Genomic DNA, 15,533 nt, shown 5'->3' on the forward strand with positions numbered 1-15,533 from the left:
CCTTTCGACATGTGTGTGCGCAACATCAGTCTACATTTACATTTCAGGGGTGCTACAGGGTGTCCTTTAGACACCCCTGGCACCCTTGAAATCGCATCCTTATTTGCGATTAGCAATTTGCTAATCGCAAATAAGGAAGCTGTAGGAATCGCAAATAAAACTGCTATTTCTACATGAATCCCGTTTTGCGAGTCTTTAATAGTGATTCCCTAATATTCGCTATTAAGGACTCGCAAAACGGGACAATGATGAATCTGGGGGTTAGTCATGACCTTTGCATTAATAAGAAGCTCTGCTGGAGTACCCTCTCTTATGGTAGCTGTATGTTCTACAAATCATTTTTACTTTGTTTTACTCTTTCTAAGATACACAATGAAGATTTCCCTTAGTGAGCGAGGAGTGTAAGGAAGCTCATGTTGGACTGTAGGTGACTTTCTACTGACCTTAGGTTCTTTTGAGAATACTTCAGTCCAGACAGCGGTGCTGCTTGAGAGAAAAATGAAAGCTCATTGTTGAGGATGTTCTTACAGATGCAATGATATTGGTTAACAATGAACAAACGTTTCAGGACTTTCTCTTATTAACATATGTTTGAATTCTTGTAATCTTGAGTGGATAAAGGGATTTGAAAGAGTAGGGACCGAATTAAGCAGATACTCACAATGAGTGCAGTACTCAAAGGAACAAAGAATAAGGAAGCAACACGATTTCACTTAGAGAGGCTGGGAACTATAGCAGAATGCTGGAAATAAAGATTGCAGAAGATGTCAAAATAACTTGCAAGGGTTCAAATATTAATACAAACAATGCAAACAGGATTACCTTTCACAATATGTATTTAAAAACATGTTCCTGTGTGTTGAAGGCCAGTTCTTAAAAAAGCTGCATGCTAGAGCATGATGTCATCTAAAGGGCTCAGTGCACATTACATTGGGGTTTATAAAAACAATATAGATTTGTGAGAGACACCTATCCTACATACAAACCCGATCCAAACATGGAATTCCATATCTCTCACTGATGCCCAGTTAGTATACCCCAAGGAATTCATTACTTGAAAAACCAAATTGAATTTACTGTCTACCTTCATTCTTGAAAATACTGGAGCCCAAAGGAAGCATTAGTTGGTAGAGTTGATTTTTATTTGGTAAGAGGGAAACTACAACATACAAATAAAGAGGAGGGAGTTTTTCTAGGTGTGAAATTAAGATATCTACCTAGCCATGCTACTCTGAATTCCGTGTCTGGCACACAGCAAACATTCCAAAAGTGCCTGGGTGCGATTCTCTGGAGCCTAAGAGTCTGGATCACACGACATTTGCAAGTTCACTAAACAATGGAATTACGGTCTTGGGTCACACGACATTTGCAAGTTCACTAAACAATGGAATTACGGTCAAGCAAGAGCTTAGTTCTTTTTTTCACATCATTGATTTCACCTGTTACCTGTCCCTGTTCATCGATGAAATATTATCTTAACCTAAATTATGTGTCTCTTGCAATGCTTTAAAATTGGATATTTATTTTTTGTTGACTATGCAATCCCACAATTGTTTTGCATGAGATTTTATTTGATGCATATGTTGTGTACCAGGGCGTATGTTTAGAGAAATTAGAAATAAATAGTGTGAAATTGAGACTGACGTGGTCCAAACTGGGGGAGGTGGATGGAACTCATAACCTTCAAGAATGTCACATGTGTTCTTGTCGGAAAGTTTATAGTTCCTTCTGTGTGGTCAGACATCAAAGTTGCTCTTGCTATAGTTAGAAAACATTGCAGTTCATGTTCGAGAAAGGAGAGTGGTATTCCGCTTGAATACACGAAATAATGTTAGAACATGTTAAAGAAAATAGACTTATCATATAAAACCTGTGATAAGCTTTGTAGATAATGTGATCAAAGGTAGAAGAGACTGAGGAACCTTGTGCATACATATGCACCTTCAAAAATCAAAGGTGCCGTCATGATTCCGCTCATCCAATTTACATGTTAGCGGTATGACACATGAAACTCCGTCAAACCTACTCTGTTTCCATTGCTTTCAGACCACTCCGTCGATTGAGTATTTGCCTAAAAATGTCTGCAGCAGTCATTTTATCTAGAACTCTGCCAGACAGATTACGACTTTGCTTTCTGTTGGCGTATCCATGGTGGGTAAAACTCTACATCTGCCCTGGTCTTATACATATAAAAGGGAATAACACAGCTCATCTACATATTTCCAAGTCGATCTTTCACTATGAATGAATCTGATGTTGCAAGGCTTTGCTTACCTGCTGTTTGATATGGACGATGAGCCACGATGTCTCTGGCCTAATTGAAAGAATGTTATTTTTTATTTCCTTAAACTTCTTTGTTCCAAATGTTGGTGAATTTAGTTACATTATGATTTAATGATCACACAACCTAAATTATTATTATGGCTTCTTCTTTTTGAAGCTAATTCGTTATTGTACAAGGTAGCAAGTCCTGTAGATGGTCTATGGCCCACCAATACCTGGTGCTGTTCCGATGTGAAGCTTTTGATTCAGAAGAATTTGTGGCTTCTCCCCAGCCTAGTCACCCTCTGTGCCGCAGTGTCCTTCTCGGTCTGTGCCGATACCTTCAGACTCTGAGCTGACTTCCTATTCCCAGCTCCCAGGCCAACTTCTCCTTTGCTAGCTCAAGGGAATGCTTACAAGAGAAAGAAAAATATTCTAATTTATTGTAGACCTGTACTCTATGTACTTTTCACAATTCTTAATAGTTGTTGATGATGTTTTACTCTGCCCCAAATATGATGTTGCTCAAAAATATTTTGGGCTATGATGCTTCTATTGTGCTAGAAAGAATTTCATGCACTGGGGCCGTGGTCGAAGTGGCCAAGATGGCAGCCGCAACTTAACATTGCTCCTGGTCCCATTCCATTGATCTTCCTCCATCCATGGCCTGCAGCCATTTGCACGCCTCCCACATACATGGAAGTGAAGCCGGGCCGCTGATACCTTCAGACTGTGAGCCGAACAGCAGACCCAGCACCAATACCTTTTGTGTCTGCCTTGTGGTAGGACGTGTGGAGGCCCAGGTGCAACAGAGGGACATCAAGCCCCGGCACTGCCTGGGTCTTGTGAACCTGGCTTAGCCACCCCTTGGATTCCAACGAAGGCACAATGCGGGGTTTATGAGTCTGTGGCTTGGGGTCACACCTCTTCCTTTACAGTGCTGCGTGGGTTGGGGCTGCAGGCGACCTTTCAGGCACCTTGGGTACCAGATGGTGGGCCTGCCCCACACCCCTACCCTCGGAATATCACCTGGACACATAGTGGGCTTCCCCTTCCCCTGTCAATGCTTGGTTTTGGGAGCCCATGAGTGGAGATGTAGCCAGCAGTAGTGGAGTGGACCTGAGACTGGTATGCAAGTTGTAACAAACATTGGCTAGCTGAAGAGGACTGTTTGCGGGATTGATCTCCCAGAAGGTGAGGTACTGTGGTTGCGAATGTGGACTGAACCCCCCTCCCCTTAACTGCCCTCTATGGCATGGATTGTTGCTAGGACCGACCACTAGATGCCCTGGAGTGCTGTTTGAGATCTTGATAACCAGTAGTGGAACACCTTGAGATCCTCGCCCTCATGAACTGCAACATGGGGTATACTATTGCTCTGGCTACTAGTGCCTTCCCAAGATAAGTAAGCCACCAGCTTGGAAGGGTTAGCAACCTCTGGCCCCCACATATCATCATCTAAAACATCTGAACACACGTTACTATCTGGTAGAACAAGTCTAAGCCCCCGCTTTCCACCCAAAGCAAGATGGACCAATTCAGTGTGCCGCTCTCAGCAGCCACGGGTCCATCTGATGCTCCTCTGAGTGCACACTGACCTCCTGCCCAACCTGACCATGCAACCATACTCAAGGCGATTTAAGATTTCCATGAGGCAGTAGAAGCCAAGGTAGGTGAGATGCAGGTGGATGTGTCCTTACTGCTTCAACATCTCCGAAATATCTCTGATCAGGTGACCAAGGCCAAAATCCAATTTTCTTCAGTAGAAGATAACCTAGCCACACTCAAGCTGCAAGTTTCAAAATTATCGTCCACAATGATGCAACAGGAGGAACGTGCAGAGGGTGCCGAAAATCACTCCAGCAGGAACACTCTCAGGTTCATCCGAATCCCTGAAGGGGTGAAGGGGTGGAGCCCCCAATGTAGAACACTTTCTAGAGACATGGCTGATGTCTTGGATCCCTGCAGACAAGCTTTCATCCAGATTTTTGCTGGAGCAGGTCCATGGGTCTTTGGCCCGCTGCCGTTCTCCTGAGGCACCTGCCTACCCTGTGATTGCACGGATCCTCAACCATCGCGACCATGATACAATTCTCTGGAAGGCGAAGGGACATCTGGACCTCCACTTCCAACACTCAAAGATCATGATTTTTCCAGACTACACTAGAAGGGCACAACAATGTCCTCAGAAGATGTGTGCCCTTGGCCTGCTGTAATGCTTATTTTTATGATAAAGCTAAAAGTTATCTTCTAGTGCAATACTTACTTCCTTGAGACTAATGATCAGACATGGGAGCGAGTGACAGAACAGAGAGTGCCACAACAAACAGAAGGTCCTGGTGAAAGTGTCCTCCGAAAGGCAGACACTGCCCTCCATCTCTCTCCTAAACTGCGCAGTTGGGGCGGACGTGAGTGCCATGGCTCAGACCGGGTGGGTGTGTTACCAGGACAAACAGGATGATGCTTTAATGGACACTCCAATCACAGAGATGACACAATAGCCTTTCCAGAGTGACCTGGTGGGCCTCATGGCCCACAGTGAGACACCCTGTGGTACTCATGTGGTTGAGACATCGCTTCTTGCTGTATCTCCAGCATTGGTAAAAGGGGTGTTTCCTGTGGGTTTAGACATGGCACCAATAGTCATGCTCCCAAAGCTGGACCAACCGGTGGACTGTTGCCCTTCAAACAAGGTCATCTCACTTATAAATGCCGATACCAAGCTATTTGCCAAAGTTTTGGCCACCAGCCTTTCCCACATGGTGTCCCACTTGATTCAGCCCGACCACTGCAGCTTCATGCCCAACCAGAGCACACAACCCTGTACCCAGATAGCTCAAGTGGACTTTTCCCAGTCCCACCACCTCCAGGGTCCCGCCACCTAATTACTTGTAGATTTCAAAAAAGGTTTTCTACACCGTCAACTGGTCCTACTTGGATGTGTTGTTAAGGAGGGCAGGGCTCAACCTCTGTTTCTGTGCTCTTTGTAGGCTTCTTTATGCCCTCTCCACCGGTCAGATTCAGGTGAAGGGAATGCTGTCCTTGCCATTCCCGGTCCACAGAGGTACTTGTCAGGGCTGCCCCCTTTCTCCTCTTTTATTCGCCCTGGCAATTGAGCCCCTAGTTTGCCTTATCTGCTGTGATGCTCGTATTCGGGTGTGATCCTGGGATGGGGAAGGCCATGGATTGCATTGCGGTTTGTTCCAATGACATGTTGGTGTTTTTGGATGATCCAGAGTCCTTGGGCCCGACTGTATAGAGGTCATGCGACTGTTAAGCAAGGCTTTCGGCCTCCTGTTGAATGAACCTAAATCCCTACTGTACCTATTGCAGGTGACTCGAACTGTTGGTCTTGGCAACCTGACTCATCCACTGAATCTGGTGGTAGAGGACATGCAAAAATTAAACCGATTTTCCTTGAAAGCCCTTCGGAGAGTGGCTCTTTTTAAAATGATGGTCCTGGCCACCTTTATGTACATTTAAAAAAAAATCACTTACCCTATTCCCTGAAGGTGGTTCCAGACCCTGACTTAAAATGCCAACACCTTCCCCTGGCCTGGAGGTCGCCTTCAGGTGGCTTTAGTTAGCGAACGTCACTCCCCCTATGATGGGGAGATGGGCACAGCAGACCTTTATTGTTAATATTTGGCCTCACAGTTGGTTGCTCTAAACAACTGCGTCACTCGAGGATGGGACCGCCCGCCATACCAGACAGAACTGGCCATGCTGGGTCTGGATGGCTGCTGGGTCTGCACTATGGAAAATCAATCCCCTTGACCCTCCCTGCCTGCACCTGAGTGATCATTTTGTGTTGGCGGTGGTGCTCTGGTTTATAAGATGGGATCGCAAACTCACTGCTTTGACCCCGCTGTGGCTGGGTATATTGTTGCATCACACTGCTGGGCTGGAAGGCTTTACCTGCTGGGAGAACTATAAGCATCTCCCATCTAGGGGACCTCTGGGTGGACAGTGAGTTACACACATTTCAAGCAATCCAGCTTGGTTGCACAGGATATGGAAGGCCTGGGTGTGCTCACTTTAGGATGACAAATGGGGCGAGGCTAGAATGGCCTCCAGGGAATTGGCAATTCCTGCGCGACCTTCCATCTCAAATATCTACACATTGGATACTTGACTTTGCAGCATCTTCCACAGATGGGCATGTGACCTCAGGCTTGCTGTGCCAGTTGTCTCTTACCAGAGGTAAACATCTTCCACATGGTATGGTCTTGTCCAGGATTGACCTCATTCTGGTAAGTGGTTGAGGGTGAACTCTGCAATATTGGACCGACGGCTCCGCATTACTCCAAGGGTCGCATTACTGGGCCTGTTGGAGGACGTGGGTGGCAGAGCATGGAACGTACTTTTTTTGGGGTGGTGGCACTTTTGACGAAATGGGCATTGCCCGCCACTGGAAATACCTGCCCAACCCTCTCCCCTCCCCCCCCTCAGTGATTGAGTGGAAGAGGGGGATGGATTGGTAGGCTCAACAAGGAGGGGCCCATATACAAGGCTAGATGTGGCCATTGCAAGCATGAGAAGATCTGGGGCACAAGTTGAGCCTACTATGGAATGTATACTGGTATTAACGAACTACTATGATGCTGTCTTCAATATGTTGATTGGTGGGTAATGGGCATGTTTGTGTTGTTGTTGACAAGTAAATAAAAATTGGTTAAAAAAACAAAACGAATGAATATCATGCATTATGGTTGTGAGGGAGTGTTTGTTCCTCAGAAACATAATTTCATGTGTAAATAATATACCGTTTCTACACTTATAATACACATGTAAGGTAGGCCTTAAAAGGCCAGAGGTCAGATAGCATGGTATATAAAATGTGCAACATGCAAAAGTAATATGTACACATGTTAAGCTGCTAAATCTACCCTACAAGCTATTTTCTGTAGTGTAGGCCTAGCACTCCCAATCACTAACACAGATTCACTTTATTAACCTCACTGATGGTTAAAATCAGTTATGGAAATGATAGAAGGTTGGTTATTCAAACATTTGTCTATAATATTGTTACACGCTCTGTACTTAAAAATTTGAATTGTAATTTATAAGTCTGATATAAAACCTTTGGAATAATTAACAATGTGCAGCATGAATTTTCACAGGCCTGACTGGAAATTTCCTGCTTTGATTTTGAGTCAATGAGTCAACCTGGAAAGTATACTTGTCCACGACAGTGGAGAATAGATGCTTAGGGGCCCATTAGGATGTCGGGCGGTGGCACCACCGCGGTGGTGGTGGGGCGGAAAAACAGCTTTTTCCGCCCACGAGCAGCGGTACTCACGTCCGCCACATTAGGATAACAAAACATAGGTCAATTCCCATCCGCCGCGGAGCGATGCGCACCGCCATCAAAGTGTGCCCGCCACCGCGGCGGCGGGAGCCAATCAAGACTCTCCGCCGTGCCGAATGACGTCAGCCCCGCTCGACAAATTAGGATGGCCCAAACAAGCTGGTGCACCGCAGCGGAGACACCGCCCAGCCTGAGCAGGCAGAAAGTCTACAGCGGAGTGCGAACGCCGAGACCCGGTCATGAACGCCATGCACCCAGCCCTCCATATGCATCCGGTGATGTACCTGCTATAACACTACCGCCAGATGGCCCGCCGTGGACGTCGCCGCAGGTACGCCACCACACATATGCAACAAACATGCCGACACAGGGCCCAAGCACCACACAGACACCCTGCTGGGGGACACAACACATACACAAGTGCACCCACACATCACCCACCTGACAACAAGGCACCCCTATGCATCCGGAATACACATCATCCGCCAACCAGCTGCAATGTCCCGGTCCCAGTCACGTCACCGCCGCGGTCAACACATGCGCTCTATGCAGAAGGCAGGGCCACTCCAAGGCATGGGCAGGGCACAAACACCATAGGGACACACCACCCCCAATCACACATCAACACACCACAACAAGTCACAGGCCAGGTGCCCATCCCATGCACCACCCCGGCACACCAACAAGCACTGCAACAACAAGCACAATGCACACCCTCTGCACCACACAACACACAACCAGGGGCACAGTCACTGCAGGAGTGGCTGACAAGGAACACACAACACCAGTGCCACACACACTGAAGGCTCACAATCCCTCCATGACATACACAAACAAACTCACACCCTGGGTGTAGCCACAAACACAACACACACACAGGGATGCCCCAACAGATGCCTGCACAAGAACAACATACAAACACTACAGGAACACATCCTAAACTCCAACAGAAACAGACATACCCTGTCAGCCACACTGGGGAAAAGCAATGGGAGCACAGACACAACAGGAGTACACAACAACATCACTCAGGAACAAAACACATACACCATAACACTAATCACACAAGAAGTGCATCTGGACATACACACACTGCCACACCAAACCGACCACAGATGCACATGAAACCCCAATCAACAAACACCACAAGACATCAGGGGATGCACATCAGGCAATGCCAAGGCCACATACACACAGCACTGCATGCACAACAAGCAGTGTGTGCATAACAAGCACAACAGCCACACACACACATGATTGACACAACCGCATCACATACACCACAAAACTGCACTGCACAAATACAACAGCACACACAGGAACTCAAGCAATACCACAGCCAACATCCACACATCCAACAAAACAACTACAGATGGACCATTCTGGTATACAAGAGCCCAGCCACCTCCACCAGAGCACTGGCCAGCACACACTGCTGAAGTGCACATAACCACTACAGAATGACCAATAGCACAAGGACAGCACACATGAACCATTGGGGCAATGTCCAGAGTGGAATAACACTCATGGCCCAAGAACTGCACCACAAAGCACAAGCCCACAAATGAAGTGATGTGGAGGCGCACACACACATGGAAACCAAGGGGACAGCTCACATCAAAGTGAAACAGCCTGCATGTCAGTAGCAAACATGTAAGGGGTGTACCACACACAAATAGAGGGAGAAAACACCCACAATGGCCAGGCACAAGTGGCACACATAGGGGATGGACCAAAACCACACACACCATGCCATACAGGAGTGGAACAACCACCATGTGCCTGCAATGCATGACAATCACAATGCCAGTGTGGAGCAGCAGGCCCACACAGTTTACACAAAAACACACAAAACACATTGAGGATCAACCAAACACAACACTGATGTGCAACTCACACACTTTGCACACTCCAAACTTACAAATACAACAAGGAGGATTTACACACAACACCATGGATACACCAACACACAGCACAGTGCAATACACACAGCTCACACAAGTGCATACAATCCTCTACACAGGTCAAGACAAAACAAACAACAGGAATACAACTCCTGGGTGACACATGTGTCCCGCACAATACAGGGGCACATATACATCCACTACAAACTAACAGCCTTCCACTACAAACTAACAGCCTTCACACTGCACACCTCTGCTACACCCAACACCATGCATCTCATGTAGGCCATGGTACCAGGACCAAAGGCCAAAACAAGATGACCATACACATACAAGGCTGGGCACACAGAAAGGAAACCACACACATACTTCATGACATATCCCAGCCAGCTCCTAAACATTTACACAGCATCACACCCTGTGCTGGCAGTGTCCCCAACCAGACATGTGAACAGTGTAGGCAACAGTAGCAAATCACTATCAAGATGGCTGCATGGCTGCTAAAATAGCCATCACACATGACAACATTTGCAGGGTCAGACTGGACTGAAGACCCTGTCACCCCTGTCCAAAAATATGATGCCTGCAAAGTGCCTTGCAATGTTGAAGTTTTACATGGAGCATGGTGCACAGGCAATCAAATGCGAACAGAAACAGAACTTTAATCAGCAAGGACACTGACAAAAGACACAACAGAAGTCACTGCATTTATTCACAGATTGCACAGATGTAGCGGTACAACAATTGTAGACAACAGCAAGGCTCAAAATGATGTACAAATGCTAGATACCATGCACAGGTGAAACACAAACAGGAAGGCCAGTGTCCATAGCACAGGTGAGAGGCCAACACGGCAGAGCAACAGGGCCAGTGTCCATGGCAGGTGAGAGGCCAACACAGCAGAGCAACAAGGCCAGTGTCCATGGCAGGGGAGAGTACAGCACAGCAGAGCAACAGGGCCAGTGTCCATGGCAGGTGAGGGTACAGCACAGCAGAGCAACAGGGCCAGTGTCCATGGCAGGTGAGAGTACAGCACAGCAGAGCAACAGGGCCAGTGTCCATGGCAGGGGAGAGTACAGCACAGCAGAGGAACAGGGCCAGTGTCCATGGCAGGTGAGAGGCCAACACAGCAGAGCAACAGGGCCAGGAACACACCCATGTTCCAAACAATGAACAGGACTAGCACACCTGCATGATGCACAGGCGTATGAGGTGATGTCAACTCACTCCTTGCTGCCATGCGGACTTGTACCTGGCTGTGTGTCGGGGACAGCAGGCCCACTTGACTGTGGTGACAGAGCCCCAGGTGCTGTGGGGCTAACAGTGGCTTGGCAAGCTGGAGGGCTGTGTGGATCAGGTGGCATAGTGGCACGTGGAGGTGGAGTCATGCAGACCTCTGACACAGTGTAGGTGGGTGAGATTGGCGGGGTGCCCTCCCACTTTTTGGGAATATGAAATGGCTTCCCTGTCTTGGGGTTGATGGGAAGTGGCGATGACACAACAGGCACACCCCTCAACTGTCACACATCAGGTACAGACACTGGCACTACCTCTGGAGATGTGCTGGAACCCGCGGAACGCTTGGTCTGGCTATGTCTCTGGACCACCTTCCCCTCTTTGCCAGGTGTACCCCCTACAGTGCCCTCCATTGCCTTCTTGCCAGGGGTGGTCTCTACACTGCCCTCCTTTGCCTTCTTGCCATGGGTGATCTATAAACTGCCCTCCATTGCCTTCTTGCCAGGGGTGGTCTCTACACTGCCCTCCTTTGCCTTCTTGCCAGGGGTGGTCTCTAAACTGCCCTCCTTTGCCTTCTTGCCAGGGGTGGTCTCTACACTGCCCTCCTTTGCCTTCTTGCCAGGTGTACCCCCTACAGTGCCCTCCTTTGCCTTCTTGCCAGGGGTGGTCTCTACACTGCCCTCCTCCACCTGCATCAATGAACGTTGAATTTGGGTAGATGTTTTTGGTGGATGTGTCCCTGTGCTCTTCCTAGGTGTACCCCTGATATGCAAGACCTCCTCAGTGGCCACAGACACTGCATGTGTAGGTTTGTGTGATGTACTACGGACAGGAGAGTCTTGTACCCGTGATTCCTCTGCAGCATGTGAGGCTGATGTCTGCCTCATTGCTCTTCTGGCCTTGTCCTTCCCTGACTGTCTCTTGTCTATGCATTCTGGGGTGGCCATGCTCTTCAGTGGGGATGGTGTCCGTGGGCGGGAGTGTTTGGGTTGTGTCTGTTGTGTGCTCCTGGTGCTGTACCTTTTCGTTGATGCAGGCGAACCGTGCACACTGTCATCTGATGTGGCCACTGACTGGGGGGTGGACAAAGGCATCTGAGCTGCAATGGGAGCATGTGCCTGTTGAAGGGCTGACGTGACTGTGGATGACAACGCCTGGACTGTCGGGTGTAACCCACCCGCGTCTGAGTGTATGCCCTCCATGTATGCAACCACCTGGCCTAATTTCTTTTCATGTTCACTGAAGGCATTGAGCAGGGTGGTCTGGCCCACACAAAGATACCCCGAAACACGTGTCCAGGCATGGCGATGACAGCGAAGATAGCAGAAGATCGAAAGATGATGCATCGCGAACACTTTACTACATTGACCAGAGTCCTTAGGGGCGACCTCGCCGGTGTGTGAGTAGTGTGCGACCCCACCCCCATTTGTAACTTCAAAGCTCCCTTGAGCAGCGGGCTGACGAGCCTGGGATCCCGCACCTATGCGCCTGAGTGGTACTATACCTGGCAGATATTGGCAGCCATCGGCAACCCCAGTACACGGCCTATCCCTGCTGATGAGGGGTAATACCCCGAAACACGTGTCCAGGGATGGCGATGACAGCGAAGATAGCAGAAGATCGAAAGATGATGCATCGCGAACACTTTACTACATTGACCAGAGTCCTTAGGGGCGACCTCGCCGGTGTGTGAGTAGTGTGCGACCCCACCCCCATTTGTAACTTCAAAGCTCCCTTGAGCAGCGGGCTGACGAGCCTGGGATCCCGCACCTATGCGCCTGAGTGGTACTATACCTGGCAGATATTGGCAGCCATCGGCAACCCCAGTACACGGCCTATCCCTGCTGATGAGGGGTAATACCCCGAAACACGTGTCCAGGGATGGCGATGACAGCGAAGATAGCAGAAGATCGAAAGATGATGCATCGCGAACACTTTACTACATTGACCAGAGTCCTTAGGGGCGACCTCGCCGGTGTGTGAGTAGTGTGCGACCCCACCCCCATTTGTAACTTCAAAGCTCCCTTGAGCAGCGGGCTGACGAGCCTGGGATCCCGCACCTATGCGCCTGAGTGGTACTATACCTGGCAGATATTGGCAGCCATCGGCAACCCCAGTACACGGCCTATCCCTGCTGATGAGGGGTAATACCCCGAAACACGTGTCCAGGGATGGCGATGACAGCGAAGATAGCAGAAGATCGAAAGATGATGCATCGCGAACACTTTACTACATTGACCAGAGTCCTTAGGGGCGACCTCGCCGGTGTGTGAGTAGTGTGCGACCCCACCCCCATTTGTAACTTCAAAGCTCCCTTGAGCAGCGGGCTGACGAGCCTGGGATCCCGCACCTATGCGCCTGAGTGGTACTATACCTGGCAGATATTGGCAGCCATCGGCAACCCCAGTACACGGCCTATCCCTGCTGATGAGGGGTAATACCCCGAAACACGTGTCCAGGGATGGCGATGACAGCGAAGATAGCAGAAGATCGAAAGATGATGCATCGCGAACACTTTACTACATTGACCAGAGTCCTTAGGGGCGACCTCGCCGGTGTGTGAGTAGTGTGCGACCCCACCCCCATTTGTAACTTCAAAGCTCCCTTGAGCAGCGGGCTGACGAGCCTGGGATCCCGCACCTATGCGCCTGAGTGGTACTATACCTGGCAGATATTGGCAGCCATCGGCAACCCCAGTACACGGCCTATCCCTGCTGATGAGGGGTAATACCCCGAAACACGTGTCCAGGGATGGCGATGACAGCGAAGATAGCAGAAGATCGAAAGATGATGCATCGCGAACACTTTACTACATTGACCAGAGTCCTTAGGGGCGACCTCGCCGGTGTGTGAGTAGTGTGCGACCCCACCCCCATTTGTAACTTCAAAGCTCCCTTGAGCAGCGGGCTGACGAGCCTGGGATCCCGCACCTATGCGCCTGAGTGGTACTATACCTGGCAGATATTGGCAGCCATCGGCAACCCCAGTACACGGCCTATCCCTGCTGATGAGGGGTAATACCCCGAAACACGTGTCCAGGGATGGCGATGACAGCGAAGATAGCAGAAGATCGAAAGATGATGCATCGCGAACACTTTACTACATTGACCAGAGTCCTTAGGGGCGACCTCGCCGGTGTGTGAGTAGTGTGCGACCCCACCCCCATTTGTAACTTCAAAGCTCCCTTGAGCAGCGGGCTGACGAGCCTGGGATCCCGCACCTATGCGCCTGAGTGGTACTATACCTGGCAGATATTGGCAGCCATCGGCAACCCCAGTACACGGCCTATCCCTGCTGATGAGGGGTAATACCCCGAAACACGTGTCCAGGGATGGCGATGACAGCGAAGAAAGCAGAAGATCGAAAGATGATGCATCGCGAACACTTTACTACATTGACCAGAGTCCTTAGGGGCGACCTCGCCGGTGTGTGAGTAGTGTGCGACCCCACCCCCATTTGTAACTTCAAAGCTCCCTTGAGCAGCGGGCTGACGAGCCTGGGATCCCGCACCTATGCGCCTGAGTGGTACTATACCTGGCAGATATTGGCAGCCATCGGCAACCCCAGTACACGGCCTATCCCTGCTGATGAGGGGTAATACCCCGAAACACGTGTCCAGGGATGGCGATGACAGCGAAGATAGCAGAAGATCGAAAGATGATGCATCGCGAACACTTTACTACATTGACCAGAGTCCTTAGGGGCGACCTCGCCGGTGTGTGAGTAGTGTGCGACCCCACCCCCATTTGACACATCAGGTACAGACACTGGCACTACCTCTGGAGATGTGCTGGAACCCGCGGAACGCTTGGTCTGGCTATGTCTCTGGACCACCTTCCCCTCTTTGCCAGGTGTACCCCCTACAGTGCCCTCCATTGCCTTCTTGCCAGGGGTGGTCTCTACACTGCCCTCCTTTGCCTTCTTGCCATGGGTGATCTATAAACTGCCCTCCATTGCCTTCTTGCCAGGGGTGGTCTCTACACTGCCCTCCTTTGCCTTCTTGCCAGGTGTACCCCCTACAGTGCCCTCCTTTGCCTTCTTGCCAGGGGTGGTCTCTACACTGCCCTCCTCCACCTGCATCAATGAACGTTGAATTTGGGTAGATGTTTTTGGTGGATGTGTCCCTGTGCTCTTCCTAGGTGTACCCCTGATATGCAAGACCTCCTCAGTGGCCACAGACACTGCATGTGTAGGTTTGTGTGATGTACTACGGACAGGAGAGTCTTGTACCCGTGATTCCTCTGCAGCATGTGAGGCTGATGTCTGCCTCATTGCTCTTCTGGCCTTGTCCTTCCCTGACTGTCTCTTGTCTATGCATTCTGGGGTGGCCATGCTCTTCAGTGGGGATGGTGTCCGTGGGCGGGAGTGTTTGGGTTGTGTCTGTTGTGTGCTCCTGGTGCTGTACCTTTTCGTTGATGCAGGCGAACCGTGCACACTGTCATCTGATGTGGCCACTGACTGGGGGGTGGACAAAGGCATCTGAGCTGCAATGGGAGCATGTGCCTGTTGAAGGGCTGACGTGACTGTGGATGACAACGCCTGGACTGTCCGGTGTAACCCACCCGCGTCTGAGTGTATGCCCTCCATGTATGCAACCACCTGGCCTAATTTCTTTTCATGTTCACTGAAGGCATTGAGCAGGGTGGTCTGGCCCACACAAAGATACCCCGAAACACGTGTCCAGGCATGGCGATGACAGCGAAGATAGCAGAAGATCGAAAGATGATGCATCGCGAACACTTTACTACATTGACCAGAGTCCTTAGGGGCGACCTCGCCGGTGTGTGAGTAGTGTGCGACCCCACCCCCATTTGTAACTT

This window comes from Lissotriton helveticus, chromosome 3_1 (genome assembly GCF_964261635.1).
Source record: "Lissotriton helveticus chromosome 3_1, aLisHel1.1, whole genome shotgun sequence".
Lineage (NCBI taxonomy): Eukaryota > Metazoa > Chordata > Amphibia > Caudata > Salamandridae > Lissotriton > Lissotriton helveticus.